Source organism: Buceros rhinoceros, unplaced genomic scaffold, assembly GCF_000710305.1.
Source record: "Buceros rhinoceros silvestris isolate BGI_N320 unplaced genomic scaffold, ASM71030v1 scaffold2715, whole genome shotgun sequence".
NCBI classification, from domain to species: Eukaryota; Metazoa; Chordata; class Aves; order Bucerotiformes; family Bucerotidae; genus Buceros; species Buceros rhinoceros.
In genome coordinates this window covers 1-14,743 of record NW_010414395.1, presented here as the reverse complement: position 1 = coordinate 14,743, position 14,743 = coordinate 1, and positions in this window count along the sequence as shown.

Genomic DNA, 14,743 nt, shown 5'->3' with positions numbered 1-14,743 from the left:
ATAGACGTGCATTTTTGTTCCTGGTTGCAGGTGAAAAAAGTGCAAGTCCTTCTGGATTCAGGGCAATAGAGCTGCTCTGGAAGGGGGAAACTAAACTGACTATGTATACATGCTGTCTATCTAAAGAGAACCCTACAACACATAGAACTGTTGTGTTGCCTGGGAAACTCAGGAGAATTTACAGAATCCTTGCCCTGAGCTGGTTGGATCACTCCAGCAGTGACCCCAGGAATGAGACTGGAAGTAGAGCACTGCAACCAGTCATGGAGGCAGGACCTTGAGCATAAATCACAGAATGGGTCAAGCAAGTATTGAATTTGTACATGTCTTATTCTGTATCTCAGAAAACTGGTTCTGGAAGGAGTGTTGAGGGAGTCAAGCAACCATGATCTCCCTGTGCAATATCGTGACAAAAAGAGTTAACGAAATCCTCAGATGTTGAAACAGTGAAACATCATGAAGGATTGAGAAGAGTGCTCCAAGTATACCAACACACATGACACACTGTTTCATTTGTCTGTGATTTTAGAAGAGTGGTGAGAAGTTGAAAAACAGAGGCAAAAATTACTTGAAATCTGGAAATTGTAAGAGTGCAGGATCTCTGTTTAATCAAAGTTTCAAACCTGGATAACAGCTTTACAGAATTTTCACAGAAACTTATCCATGTGCTTAAAGATTTTACTGAACTGTGTTTATAGTCATTACACTGTAGGAATACAACTTTACATCACTTTTTTCTTCTTTGCCCTGCACCCCTTGTATTAATCAGTACTCTTCTTTATAGGACATGTTTTATTTTTGTGGATATGAATATTCCAACCAATCTCCCACCAGGGCAAGAGAGGAAGAGAGAACAGATGGAGCTTAAACTGTACAGCCAGATTTTTAATTGGCACCTTTGAGTAACCACAATGCTACTAAATTGTAATGAACTAGAAATGGATTTGATATTGCAGTATGTATGTTTTGATGATGAAGTAGTATGGTTCTGTCTGTGTTATATTTTCTAAACATTTTTGTTGCCGAAGCAATGTTGCTGCTGGTATCCTTAGACACACTAGGGAAGGCAAGTGACCAACATTTTTGAAGTTGAATCAATTATTCCAACTAGGATTGTAGAAAATGTTTTCTGAAATGGTTACAGAGCTATTGAACTCCCAGTGTGGCAGTACGCTGTGGCAATGGACTGCTGTCAGTGATTTACAGATTCTTAGAGTGTCTTTTTTTTATATTGAGAAAAGCCAATTATGATTAATAATTAAAAATTGTGTCTGGAATATAGGCAAAAGAAATTTTGTAACAATTGCCAGCCAAACAGTAAAGCATTATTTTGAACTCTGGACTTTTTTCTTCTTTTTTTTTTTCTTCACTTGTGCATTCAGAGTAATAAATGTTTTATATGGTAGTTTGCCTGGGGCTCTTTCAATGTACCAGGAGGATTCCTGTATCAACAATGACTGCTGTTGCTAAGGAGCCACAAGAAGAAAATTGCACAACTGGAAAATATGTCCTAGTGCAATATATTTATTTATTTATTAAAACACTTAGAGTGGTTCTCAGACTATTTTGACTAATCCTACCACTTCTCAGTGCAGTTTCATATGGTTCAGCTGCAGATCCTTCAGTGAAATGCCTAGACAGATGACTGGGTTTTAGTACGGTGGTATCTTTTCCTGTGCTTTCATCTCTGTTTGACAGAGGAAGCATTTCCATCGATATTTACCATCTTTGAGTGGCAAAGATAACATTGTACATTTGGCTGGCAGGCGTATCAATTGAATAGCTTTTGGTGTTCAAAAGCTGCCTCATTTCAACTCCAGATTTCTTAGTTTTATTAGAATTTCAGATCCTGTAAAATTACGTTGTACATAGTGGCCTTTGAGTCATTAGGGATGTTATTGATGGATGATACTCAGTGCACATTGTTGCTTTTCTAGGTTTCAGCTTGCTCTTGCAGAGTATGTCTTGGAGAACCCCTGCAACTTCCCTATATTGTTTGGATAAAGAAAAATATTCCCATCGTTTAATGTTTATAAACAGTTCTGAGTACACTGTTTGGTGCTAGTGTATAAATAGTACTGTGAGGTTGTGTGGGATATTACGCATACGCAGGATGTATATGAGATTGGGACATAAGTGAAAAATTTTGGATGTGTCAGGCACAAAACAGTCATGGATGAAGGTTTTTAATGAATCACTGCAGACTGCTTTAGTGAGGATAAGTAAATAAACTAGCAGCAGGCTAGCCATTGTTTTTCGTGGTATTACAGCACTGGAATTCTGCTTTTATGATATATCAACCAAGGTCTGCAATTACATGTACAAATATAAAACTAAGCTAAGCTCTGAGTGATGTGGCACGTTCACTTGAGAATTCCTTTGTTTTTACCACTCACCAAAGTATTAAAGTTTTCCTGGTAGTTTAGGCATTAAAATAACCGTTAGTTGAAGATTTGGCAGGAAGCTAGTCATTAGTGAAGATAAATATTCTTGTGAAAAATAGTTTCTGTTTTTCATTTGGGAAACCATAATTCATGTAAATGTAATACCTGAGCTCCTCTGCCCAGAAAATATGAGAACACTTTGTAACTGTTTTTCTATGCTTTGAGTGGAAGAGTTGCATGTTTTAGTATTATTGACATCTAAGACCTTAATGCCAACGTGGAAACTCTTTGTTTCTTTGACCTCAGATATGTATTCAATGAAGGATGGGTCTAGAGAAGGTTATCAGAGGTATAAATCTTGTTTTGTATGTAATGATTTTGATCTAATGATGTAACGTTTTCCCAGATTGTCTCTTTCATAGGCAGAAACTTTGCCTTTATGCTGGCAAGAGATGGCTATGTACCCTGTCACCAGCAGGTTTCTGAGCCTGCTTTTCTCTGTTGGTGCTCTGGAGTCTCCATAGCATGTATACTTTGCATGAAGCTGTTTGAGCTCAAGTAGACCCCAAGAGAAATTGTTAGTCTTCCTGTATTTTTGAAGTTGCACATTACAGTTCTTTTGAAACTTCTTTTCTGAATTTTATATGAAAGCGGACTTCGAAAAAAGCACAAATAGTTCTGGGAGCAGGACCAAAATGAAAGTTTTTATTTTTCCCAGTGAAATTTCTAACCACCAGGCTAGAGTCTTGTTTCTACTCATCCTTTCATCACTTGAAAATAAAGTCAAACAAGTAGCTAACTTCTGTTAAGCTTTCTTTTAGAGTATTGCTGTAAATGTTGAACATGTTCAGAGTGCTCCCTCCAAATTGACCACAGAGCATTTTAACGCTGTTCTACTTCTTTTCCACATCCCAGCTTGCCTTAGTCATGAAACCGGGCACCCAGCTGCTGAGGGAGGATGGCTTCAGTGCTGTACCAAAGAGAAAAACAATCGTATTCAGGACTTGCAGATAAAGCAGGGAGATGTTTAATGACAGGGTTCCTCCAGAGGTCTTCAGATTTGGTTCAATGGGTCTTTCGGGACCCTAGTTTTGAATTTAAAGAGAATGGTTAGGGACTCAGTGTTAAGTAGTTTTTCCAAGAAGAGAATGACCACTAGTCTATGCAGTGAAGCTTTAAGAAAGCAGGTTCAGAATAAGGAAAAGGAGGAAATTTCTCACACAGTAGGGATTTCACTGGCGATATTTGTTATGGTTGCAAACAGTTTGTACATGTTGAAGGAAGAATGAAAACAACCAGAGAAGGATACAATTTTTGAAGTTTTTGCAGGATATTCGGAAGTCAGTAAAACAAAAGCATTACAGATTGGCGTAACTATCACTCTAAGCGATGTTGATGAAGCTGTCTGTGTGGGCTGGGTCTCCTCACTTATTTCTTCAGACATCAGCACAAGACACTGATGTAACAAAGTCAAGAAATTTGTAGATTGAGAAGCCTATTTTTCACATTATAAGCTGATCCAGAATTTTGAAGAAAATAAAAGTTTTGTTTGGAAACATTTAGCTGTGAGGAATATAAGACTATTGACTATTAATGTGTTCAAAGTGCTCTAGGTGTGTTACACATACAAAAGTTTTGTGGTGTTTTTTGACTCTCTTCACAACTAAAAATTCTGACTTCTGGTTTCCCTTAAAATGCGGGATATTCAACTGACTAATTTTTCTATTGTCATAATATGTAATTACCTAGTGACAGGCTGTAAACGAGGCAGGATCTGAGTATGCAGCTGGAATTAAAAAAGGAATTGATGTGGAATTAAAAAATTCTGGAAAGCAAATGAGATCATGTAGTGACAGGCATTACTAGCCACTTAGCCACAAATATGCATCTTTCTGTTCATCTGAAGATATGATAACTCTGGTAATGTTTTTAAGCCTTCAGCTTCCAGGATATGGTCAGGCCTCAATTTTGATCAAAATTAATATTTCTTCCATTTCTGTCTTGAAGGCAGTAACCTCTTCATCTGGAGGCTGTTTTCTGTGATGTGCTGGGGATGCATTGAGATGAGATTATAGTATCTAAAGCTTCACACTGGGATTGTTCACACAGTTCTCTTCAGATTGCTTCTTTCTGAGTTATGCTTTTAAGTAATGTGAACCTATGAAATTTACTTGAGAAAATACTTCACACTTCAACTTGGATGTGTCAGGAAGGGTGTGTTAACAGAGCTGCTTTGGTTTAGGAGAAAGGAAACTGGTGGCATGAAGCTATTAAGTAACTTATCTAAAATATGAAATAAATGGCTTAACTGCTTGGATCTCACGCCTCTGTATCTGTTCTGTGTAGTCCAGAGGTGTCAAGTTACAAGTGCTATTGCAAGATCACCACTTTTGGGGGTTTTTAGAATGGCTGAAAATAATATTATGTTGGAAGGCTTTGGCTATTTTCAGGATTTTTGGAGTGCTAACCAGGCTTTAGGCCCTGTTTTCTTTATTGCAATGCTTGTAGCTAAATTTCTTTTAAGCGCTAAACTCCATGTTGAATTTTTTCAATATATTTAGATAGAAATAAATAAAATACTGTAGAATCAGGTAGTACATGCCTCAAAATCTTTTCTTAACATACGATGTCTTCCGATAGAAAGCCTGTTTTATTTTTGCCATATATGATTTAGGGGGACCGTGCTGGCAAGTTTCTTAGGCCTGCCATTCTAGTGGAGGTAGGGGATGGAGTGCCAAGTGGTAGCACAGACACGAGGGATACTGATGAGCTAGGAATCACAGGAGCGCCTAGGAATGGTCAGGCAGGAATTAGGCCTTCTTTCCCCCAAGGTGACAGGATCAATAGCTCACCTAAAGTGCATCTACACCAGTGCATCTACACAGCATGGGCAACAAACAGGAGGACCTGGAAGCCTCTGCACAGCTGTAAAGCTATGATGTAGTCACCATCATGGAAACATGGTGGAATGATTTGCACAGCTGGAGTGCTGCATTGGATGGCTATAGACTCTTCAGAAGGGATAGGCCAGGAAGAAGAGGTGATGGCGTGGTCCTGTATGTTAGGGAGTGTTTTGATTGTCTTGAGCATAATGATGGTGATGATAGGGTTCAGTCTCTATGGGTAAGAATCAGGGGGAAGGCCAACAGGGCAGATATCATGGTGGGAATATGCTATAGACCACCCAGTCAGGATGAAGAAGTAGTAAAAATATTCCTAAAGCAGGTGAGAGAAGACCCATAGTAACTGCCACATGTTGTTGTGCAGGACTCCGACTTACCAGATGTCTGCTGGAAACACACCAGAGAGGAAACATTCCAGGAGGTCACTGGATTGTGTGAAAGACAGCTTCCTGACACAGCTGGTGAGGGAGTCAACTAGGGAAGGCTCCCTGCTAGACCTGTTGTTCATAAACAGAGGAGGACTTGTGGGTGATGTGAAGGTGTGAAGTTTGGAGGCCATCTTGGATGTAGAGATCATGAGATAGTAGAGTCTTCAATTCTTGAGGAAGTAGGGAGGGGGATCAGTAGAACCGTCAGCTTGGACTTTTAGAGGGCAGAATTTGGCCTGTTTAGGAGGCTGGTTGACAAGGTCCCTTGGGAGGCAGTCCAAAAGGACAAAGGAGTCCAGGAAGTCTGGACATTCCTTAAGAGGGAAATATTTAAGGTGCAAGAACAAGCCGTCTAGTGTACCATAAGATGAGCCATCGGGGAAGACTGGTCTAGCTAAACAGAGAGCTTTGGCTGGAACTCAGGAAGGAAAGGAAAGACTATGGCCTATGGAAGAAGGGACAAGGAAGACGACAAGGATTTTTGAGGCTGTGCAGGGAGAAAAGTAGAAAGACCAAAGCCCTTCTTAAAGGGCTCAGCCTGGTCACTGGCATGAAAGACACTTAACTTATCTGGCTTAATTTGGTCAGTGTCATAAAAGACAATAAAAAAAATCTTTCTATAAATATGTGAGTAGCAAAAGGACGGCTAAGGGGAATCTCCATTATCCTCTGGCTGTGGGGAGAAACGTAATGACAAAGGATGAGGAGAAGACAGAGGTACCAAATACCTTCTTTCTCTTGGTCTTTAATAGTAAGACAAGTTGTTCTCTCCAGCCCTTTGAGACGGAAAACAGAGTTGGGGACTAGAATGAAGCCAATGCTACAGACTTGGGGAAGAGTGGCTGGAAAGCTGCCTGACAGAAAAGGACCTGGGGGCATTGCTCAATACCTGGCTGAATAAGAACCAGCAGCGTGACCAGGTAGCCCAGGTGTCCAATGGCATCTTGGCTCATCTCAGAAACAGTGTTGCCGCCTGTCGTGGAGGCACCCACAAAACAGACAGCAGCAGCTATCCGAAAACTGTGGATTTATTGCAATCAAATTTGCCTGGCACTCCAACTGACCAAATTAATGACAGGTTCAGATGTCATTTGGGAATTATTACTGCACAACAGATTCCGGAACACTAAAGAGCACAGGCTAAGAAGATGGACCAAAGTGGGCTCACCTCACTGATGTAAAGGGAGAATCTTCCACATAGAGATACCAAGAGGGTCACTCAATCCCAGGGAGATACACTCGGACAGTGTCCTGATCCGAGGAGAGTCCTGGGAAGTATCCTGGACCGGCATCCCAATCCGAGGGGAGAGTCTCCAACTGCACGGCCTGCTGCTCCGAGGAGAACCAACTCACAAATGGTTCTCTGGCAGGAACCCATTTATACCCTGATCGAGTGTGAGCTATGGGCATTTTCAATCAACAAAGCCAGGAGGCAGTTAATAGAGACTAGACTGTGAGGCACCAGATAGCCCTGGGGGGTAGGAATCTGATGTTTATCAGGTGTTCCTGCAGGGCCCCATCTTTTGTGCAAGTAGTCAGGGTGCTTGCACTGCCAGAAAGCCCCCATAATTCCACTTGGACACACACAAGTCTATGGGGCAGGGTGGGACCCGCCCAAGAGTACTGAGGGAGCTGGTAGGAGTGCTCACCAAGACACTTTCTATCATTTACCAGCAGTCCTGGCTAACCAGGGAGGTACCAGCTGACTAGAGGTTTGCAAATGTGATGTTCTTCTAGAAGAAGGGCTGGAAGGAGCATCTGGGGAGCTACAGGCCTGTCAGTCTGACCTTGGTGCTGGGGAAGGTTGTGGAGCAGATCGTCCTGATCATGTGGCACATAAGGACAACCAGGGGATCAGGCCAAGTTATGAGGTTTATGAGAGGCAGGTCCTGCTTGACTAACCCGATCTCCTGCTATGACAAGGTGACCCTCTTAGTGGATGAGGAAGGGGCTATGGACGTTGGCTGGGCTTTAGTAAAGCCTTTGATGCTGTTTCCCACAGCATTCTCCTGGAGAAACTGGCTGATCATGGCTTGGATGGCTGTACTCCTTGCTGGGTAAAAAACAGCAGTGTGCCTATGTGGCCAACAGCATCCCAACTTGTATCAGAAGTATTCTGTGGCCAGCAGGACTAGGGAAGTGATTGTCCTCTGTACTTGGCATTGATAAGTCTGCACATTGAATAGTGTGTTCAGTCTGGGGGCCCTCACTCCAAGAAGCACACTGAGGTGCTGGAGCGTGTCCAAATAAGGGCAACGAAGCTGATGAAGGGGCTAGAGCACAAGTCCTGTGAGGAGCAGCTGAGGGAACTGGGGTTGTTTAGCTTGGAGAAAAGGAGGCTGAGGAGACATGTTACCCCTCTCTATAACTACCTGAAAGGAGGTTGTAGAGAGGTGAGGGTCAGGCTGTTCTCCCAAGTAACAAGTGATGTGAGCAGAGGAAATGGCCTCAAGTTGTACCAGGTTAAGTTTAGGTGGATATTAGGAAACATTTCTTTACAGAAAGCGTTGTAAAGCGCTGGCACAGGCTGCCCACGGAAGTGATGGGGTCACCATCCCTGGAGATATTTAAATGACATGTAGATGTGGTGCTTAGGGACAGGACTTAGTAGTGACCTGGCAGTGCTGGGTTAATGGTTGGACTTGATATTGTTAAAGGTCTCTTCCAACCAAAATGATTCTGTGATTTTAAAGTTGCTGTATCTGTTAAAGGAAGAGAGCATGAAGTGCAAATGGATACATTTTGTCATTGTTCTGTAAAATGAACAAGTTTATCTAGCAAATCTTTAAGTGGTAAGGTTATTCTGTTTTCCTTCATGGAATTCCCTCCAGGAGTGTGAAAAAAGTCAAACGTTCTTGGATAGAGGTGCTATAGCAGATCATTATCCATTACTGTATGGGAGAATAAAATAAACGAGAGTTTATTTTTCAAAGTAGAGGAACTTGAAATAAAAATGAACTCCAGGAACTTGAAATAAAATCATTCGACCTTGCTGGCATTCAGACATTGCTGGTACCGTATCTTTTATGGTGTGTTTTGCTTAGATATGTCAAATGTAAACAATCAGTGAGAGATTCTTGTCACAAAATGAACTGCTAATTCTGTCAGTGAGCTCTGTAACATCATTTGCTCCTGTATTTCCTCAGAATCGACATTTCAAGGCAGAAATAGGGTAAAATACTACCTACCAGTAGGTTTTTTTAAATATTATTTTAATAAGAAGGGCCATATTATTTTAACAGCACATTGTTGAAAAATTATTTGTGGATAATCCTATTAATTTTACAGGCATTATTTATTCATTTATTTAAGTGAGGACACAGTTGTGCTCAGCATGCAAATTTGTCAGTTACTTCTTAAGTTTAGATAAAGTCCATTCAGTTTTATCAGGGGCGGTTTTATGCAGTTTGGATACCTCAGATAAAATAAGTAGCCATCTGCATTCAGCATATATTTCTGTTTTGTCACAGCACAGATATAGATTTTTACTGCTGCCCTGTTTTCTTTTTTGTTGTATAAAAGTATGTTTTTTTGTTATTTGGTCGTGAACGATGAAGAGCAAGCTAAGAATAATACACGGGGAAGAGCAGGTTGAACTGCCCAGGAAAATAAGTTGTGTTTGAGGTCATGAAACAAGAATTTCCACTAGTAAAGTTATGTGCTGGAAATTTTTGAAGCATGGATCCCACACAGTGAAGCTGGAGATATCTTTACAAGTCATCCGTGTTCAACATATATTGTGGGCTGATAAGCAACCGTGTTTATGTATCGCCCAAAATACAACCTGACAACCATTGCTGTCTCTCCCTAAGCACACATAGTATCTACACTTGAAACTGCTGGATTTTGTTAAGCGTTGTCAAATCATGTAATATGAAAAAACTTCACTTGTGTCTCATTTCTAAAACTGATAAAACTGATTTATGGTATAAGCTTGAGAAAAAACCACCTATTTTTCCAGGAACTTGCCCTAAAAATCCTTATTTCAGTAAATATATTCCAGAACCACACAGAGACATTCAGCAGATCAGTTCTCAAAAATTATTCTCTGACACATTTGTAAAAGAATACAAACAAATTTTCATCCAAACCAGAACTGTGAATATTGAAGGATAAAATTTTGCATGGAAAGAGTAACTTTTACACCTGCTTCAAATGATTTATTGATGTATACTGTGTGTCAGAACTCAGACTACATAAGAAAAGACATTCTAGTAGTTTTTAATATCTGAATACTGAAATGTGGGGATCTTTCTTGGGGTACAATTTATTGCACAATCTTATTTCAGTGGAATGCTGCGTAATATTCATTCTGTTATTTGGAATACTAAAATATGCTGCAGGGATTGCTGCATACTGTTCAGAAGTGGTCCTCAGTGAGCAGTCATGGGTGCTACACATGTGCTTTCTGGGTGATGCAGATTTTGCAGACTGCAGTTCATACTCTTTTGGTTAATGAACAGTGACTGTGTGATGGTGGAGAGCAAGGATAAGTATTTTTCTCCTTCAGCAGCAGATGCAGGCTTTCAATGTTAGTGTGAGAGTGAATATTCGTGTATTTGGCCTACTTATATTCAATCTTTCTGAAAAACAGGTACGGGAAATGCTGCTGTATTAGAGCAAAGTGTTGATCTGTCAGTTGTCATATTTTGCTTCCAACAGCCTTTTAAATCCTATGGAAACTACCTTTAACTCTGAAGAAAAACATGTCTTGATATTCTTAATATTCTGGATGAACAGTTTTTGATCTTTCTGTCACTCAACCTATACTTTTTAGTTATTGAAATTAACAGTATATTTTATTTCGTTTTTTAAAATTGAATAGTATGTATTCTAGATAAATACTTCTAGTAAAAAAAATTCAGGATTCTGTCACTGTGAAATTGAGTCAAATAAATAACGTATATTACTCTTTGTCAACATTGACTAATTACAAATACTTAGAAGTTCCTCTTAGAAGTGGTTTATCTTAATGTTTGGGTTTTTTTGCATAGAAGTATGCAAAAAAAAGAGGATGGAACATCCTCGTAAAAACTTGTGAAATACAAAATACTTCTTGATCTTAAGCAGGGACCATTTTTTCATTTCCAAAACTTGAATCTTTAGAGAAGAGAAAATTATTTGTTAAGGACAACATAGTGTAATACAGACAATAGAAAATAAATAAACCACGTAATAGGTACATACAATCCGTGGTGTATTCAATTGAGTTTCATCCTGTGAACCCGTGGTGGGCAAACGTCCCTTTGGTGGTGTGCAACCTTTCTGCTTTGGCTCATTATCTTTGAGTGCACTTTTAAATGAATCTAAGGGCTAGCTGCTGCTGAACAAGGTGGTCTCTCTCTTCGCTCTGGCCGTGTTCTTGTGTGGCTTTTAAACAATTGTGCTAAACGAGTATGTGGAACTGTGTGTTTCACACACGCTTAGGAACAGGAATGGCTCTGATGGATTTCTGAACTTATAAGAGAGCCTGTATTGCAAAAGAACTGTTGCATTAAGTCATTGACTGCTCTGTTTCAGGAAGACTTCCATCTTGTTGCACAAAACAATGAACATGGTGGAAGAACAAATAAAGATAGGGGAATGCTGAAATAATAAATAACTTTGACCTTTTTTTTTTTCCCTGTTGGCATCCAGTTTCTTACTTTGATCTTTCCTGCCTTAAACAAGCTAATATCTGCCAAGACAGCGCAACAGTTACTGAATCACTAAGGTCCTGTTTGTTCCGCTCGACAGATGACAATGCATTCTTGTCTTTCTGCAGAAGCATAGAAGTGACTTTGAAAGCTTTCACCAACCAGAAGCCTGGGTTTTTTTTTTTCCTACCGTGTTTTCCCTTTTTTTGGGGGGTGGCTTTCTTTCTCATCTCCTTAAGACAGCATGTACTGCAGATGATTGTGACGCCCTTTTCTGTTTGATGCTGGTTACACAAGGCTGGGTTGTATGATTTTGTTGTTGCCCATGATTGTTCTGGCAAGAACTGAAGTCTTCAGCAGCTGTAACATATTGATGCTTCAGTTACAACTAGTTTGTGAGTGTCTTTTGCAATTGCCTACTTTGTAACTCCCTGATTTTTTGAACAATTGCTGTTAGCGCCTACTCTATAGTTCTGTATAGGTTTATTGTATCTGCAGTTGCTGAATTGTTTGACACCTTGATCAAAAGATTTTATGGTTAGAGTTTAGAAAACAGACTTTGGTTCTATTAAACAATGCAACCCGAACCTTCCTAGAAGCAGGAATTGGGTCTATTTGAATTTTGAGAAGAAATGGAGAAACTCTTTCTTTAAAGGTGCTGTTTTCAGCCACTAATATAAGGCTGCTATTTACATCTGGGTTATTAAGTAAACGTTCTTTGTTCAAAGTGTACATTGTACTTAGCACAACAAGAACCCAATTTCTGATGGTCATCTTAGGCACTCCCAAGTACAAATAACAATCACTATAGAACTGAGCGTTTCGCACTGCTCTTTGGTTCAGATTCCATTGGCCATGCTTGTAGGCTTGTTAAGTCAGTGTTAAGAATGGACTTCTCTAGTGTAAGGAGTGTACATTATACCACAGAAACAGAATTTTAGAAAGATTGCAAGTTATTCCTGAAGATTGAGATATAACCTCTGTGGCTGTTAGTTTTAGATTTCTGTGATTGTTGGAAATGATGTGTGTGTGTGAGAGTCAGAGAGCTAGGCCCCCATCCAGCAAAGCACTTAAATTCTTTTTTAACTCACCTCATCATAACCAGGTCCATTGAAGACATAGACTGATTCATATTATCGTAGAAGATATAGTGCAATCTTATTTAAGACTATATATAAAATACACTGTCTATCATTTTTTTCAAATAAAATATGTAAAAGTATCAGAAAATGTCTTGAAAGGATTCCTAGTCCTGAACATTTACACTGTAACTGTTGTGGAAGAAGTTGCTAATTAGCTCCAAAATGTGTATTTTAATACAGATGGTATATTTCTGCTACTTAAATGGATTTATATCTTCTGAGGGAACCTCTTTCTGAGACTTCTCTTCTAGAAGGGCTGAATTATTTTTTTAGAATTAAGAAATATTTTGTTAATTGGTGATTGAGAATTTTAAAAAGTACACCAGAACGGAAAACAGAGCTCCTAGTTACAAAAGCCTGATGAATTACTAACGTGACATCTTTCACTGCAGCACCTACCACACTTTTTCCGTCCAGAATATTGAATTTGCTGTTTCACTTGGGGTCTGCAGAATCTTTCCTGCTGGTTATGGTCATCTTAAATGAACATTTTCTGTCTGACCATGCTTTTCTAGAGTATGTACTAGATGGGTGACCAATGGTAACAATGAGCCACTCAGATGTGGCTGCGGTTGCTGGACCATTAGTGGCAATTAAGAAGCCAATTCCTGACATCAGGGAGAGAAGACAGAAAAATGTATAGCGACACTGATTAGTTCAACAGTTGATATTCCTTGTGGACCTTTCCTTTAGGACTTGAGGCTTGTGAGAACAGGCCCAGAGGTAAATTGACACATTTTCCTTGTGTGGCACTGGCTACAGTCCAGTGGCTCTGTGATAATCTCTAGCTGGATAGAGAAGTAGTAAGGTGCACAAGAGGGCTTGATGTGCTGGCCGCATGTTAGTCACAGGTACATGTAGTCACAGAATGGGACAAGTGTTTCTGCAGCTAACTCTCTACTGGACAACTCTACATGGGTGGGGTCAGCTCTACATAGGCCTGTCATGAGAGGTGGAGGGGGAACTGCCCATGAGCTTGTTCCTCAGGGGGCTTGGTGGGCAACAGATCAGCTGCCTGCTCCCCAGCTTCAAGAGCAAAACCCTCCTGTGGTTCTCCCCACCCATCTTACATCCTGTCTGCGCATTATCTGGCCCCACTTATGCCATCCAGAATTTTAATTCTTATAGTTCACATTTGATTTAGTTGCCTTTATCTCATTATTGCCCTTATCTCATTGTTAATTTAAATATTACTTTATTAATGCATCACCAAAAATAGTAGCAGTGAGGTGAACACTGAGACAGCTGAGCACAATGAAGGAATGTGATTAATTGGCCAGCATGTGTTACAAATTGAGAGATTCATTATTTCTTACACTTTAACTCCCTTCTATATGCACGGTTTCCTTGTAAAAATCATATGCTTGACTGCTACATGTGAGATGGCTGTGACGGTTCGAAGTCGGAGAGGAATGGAGAACGTTGCTTGTGATGGATGCCTTTATGTATTGGGTAGACTCAGTGAAGGTGATCTTTCTGTAAAATTTAGGCATCATGAAAAGATTGGATGATGCAAGGCCAGAATTCACACCAGGAATGGAGAGGTGATCAAGAAGATCAGTCAACATTTCCACTTGCCTTTGGCAGTAAAGCTTGTGACAGGGATAAAGGGGTGAGCTGAAGAAATGGTGGAGGGTACAACTGAAGCTATTTGTTCATGCATGTCCAACTTGGGCTCAGTGGTTCATGCTATAATTCTGAGAACAGAAACTTTACAAAAAACCCCGATCTGACAAAGGTGAAGTCAATTAAACACAGTAGCTTCAGACCCAATGAGCCTGGATGACCTCATATTACCTGAGGAATAGAAACCCAGGTGTGCAAGAGTCGTTCTTGCTTGGTGATATTGGAGAGAAGTAGAGTGAAGAAACTAGGTCATGCCCCAAGATTGATTCTGTACTGTCTTCTGGTCTGGGGTTAGGCGCTATCTTTTAAACACTTGGGCACTCTGGTCACTTCACTGCTTCATATTTGTGTATGGAAAAACACTGGCAGAAGGAACTACAGAATGAGCCTTTTGATGACGACAGCCATCTCCATCAAAAGATTTTGTTTTGCGGAAGTCATGCAAGATTGTTGATTGCTTACCGCCTCAGTTTTGGTGGGTGTTCAAACATATGTGTGCCATTGACTACTGTGAACAGGTAGATCTGTTACTGGGACAATGGGCAGCAGGGGTATTTTGGTTAAGAACTGGAGCTTTTTACAGAAATGCTGAGAAGGTACAGTGAGGCTGATGCTTTTCCTTTC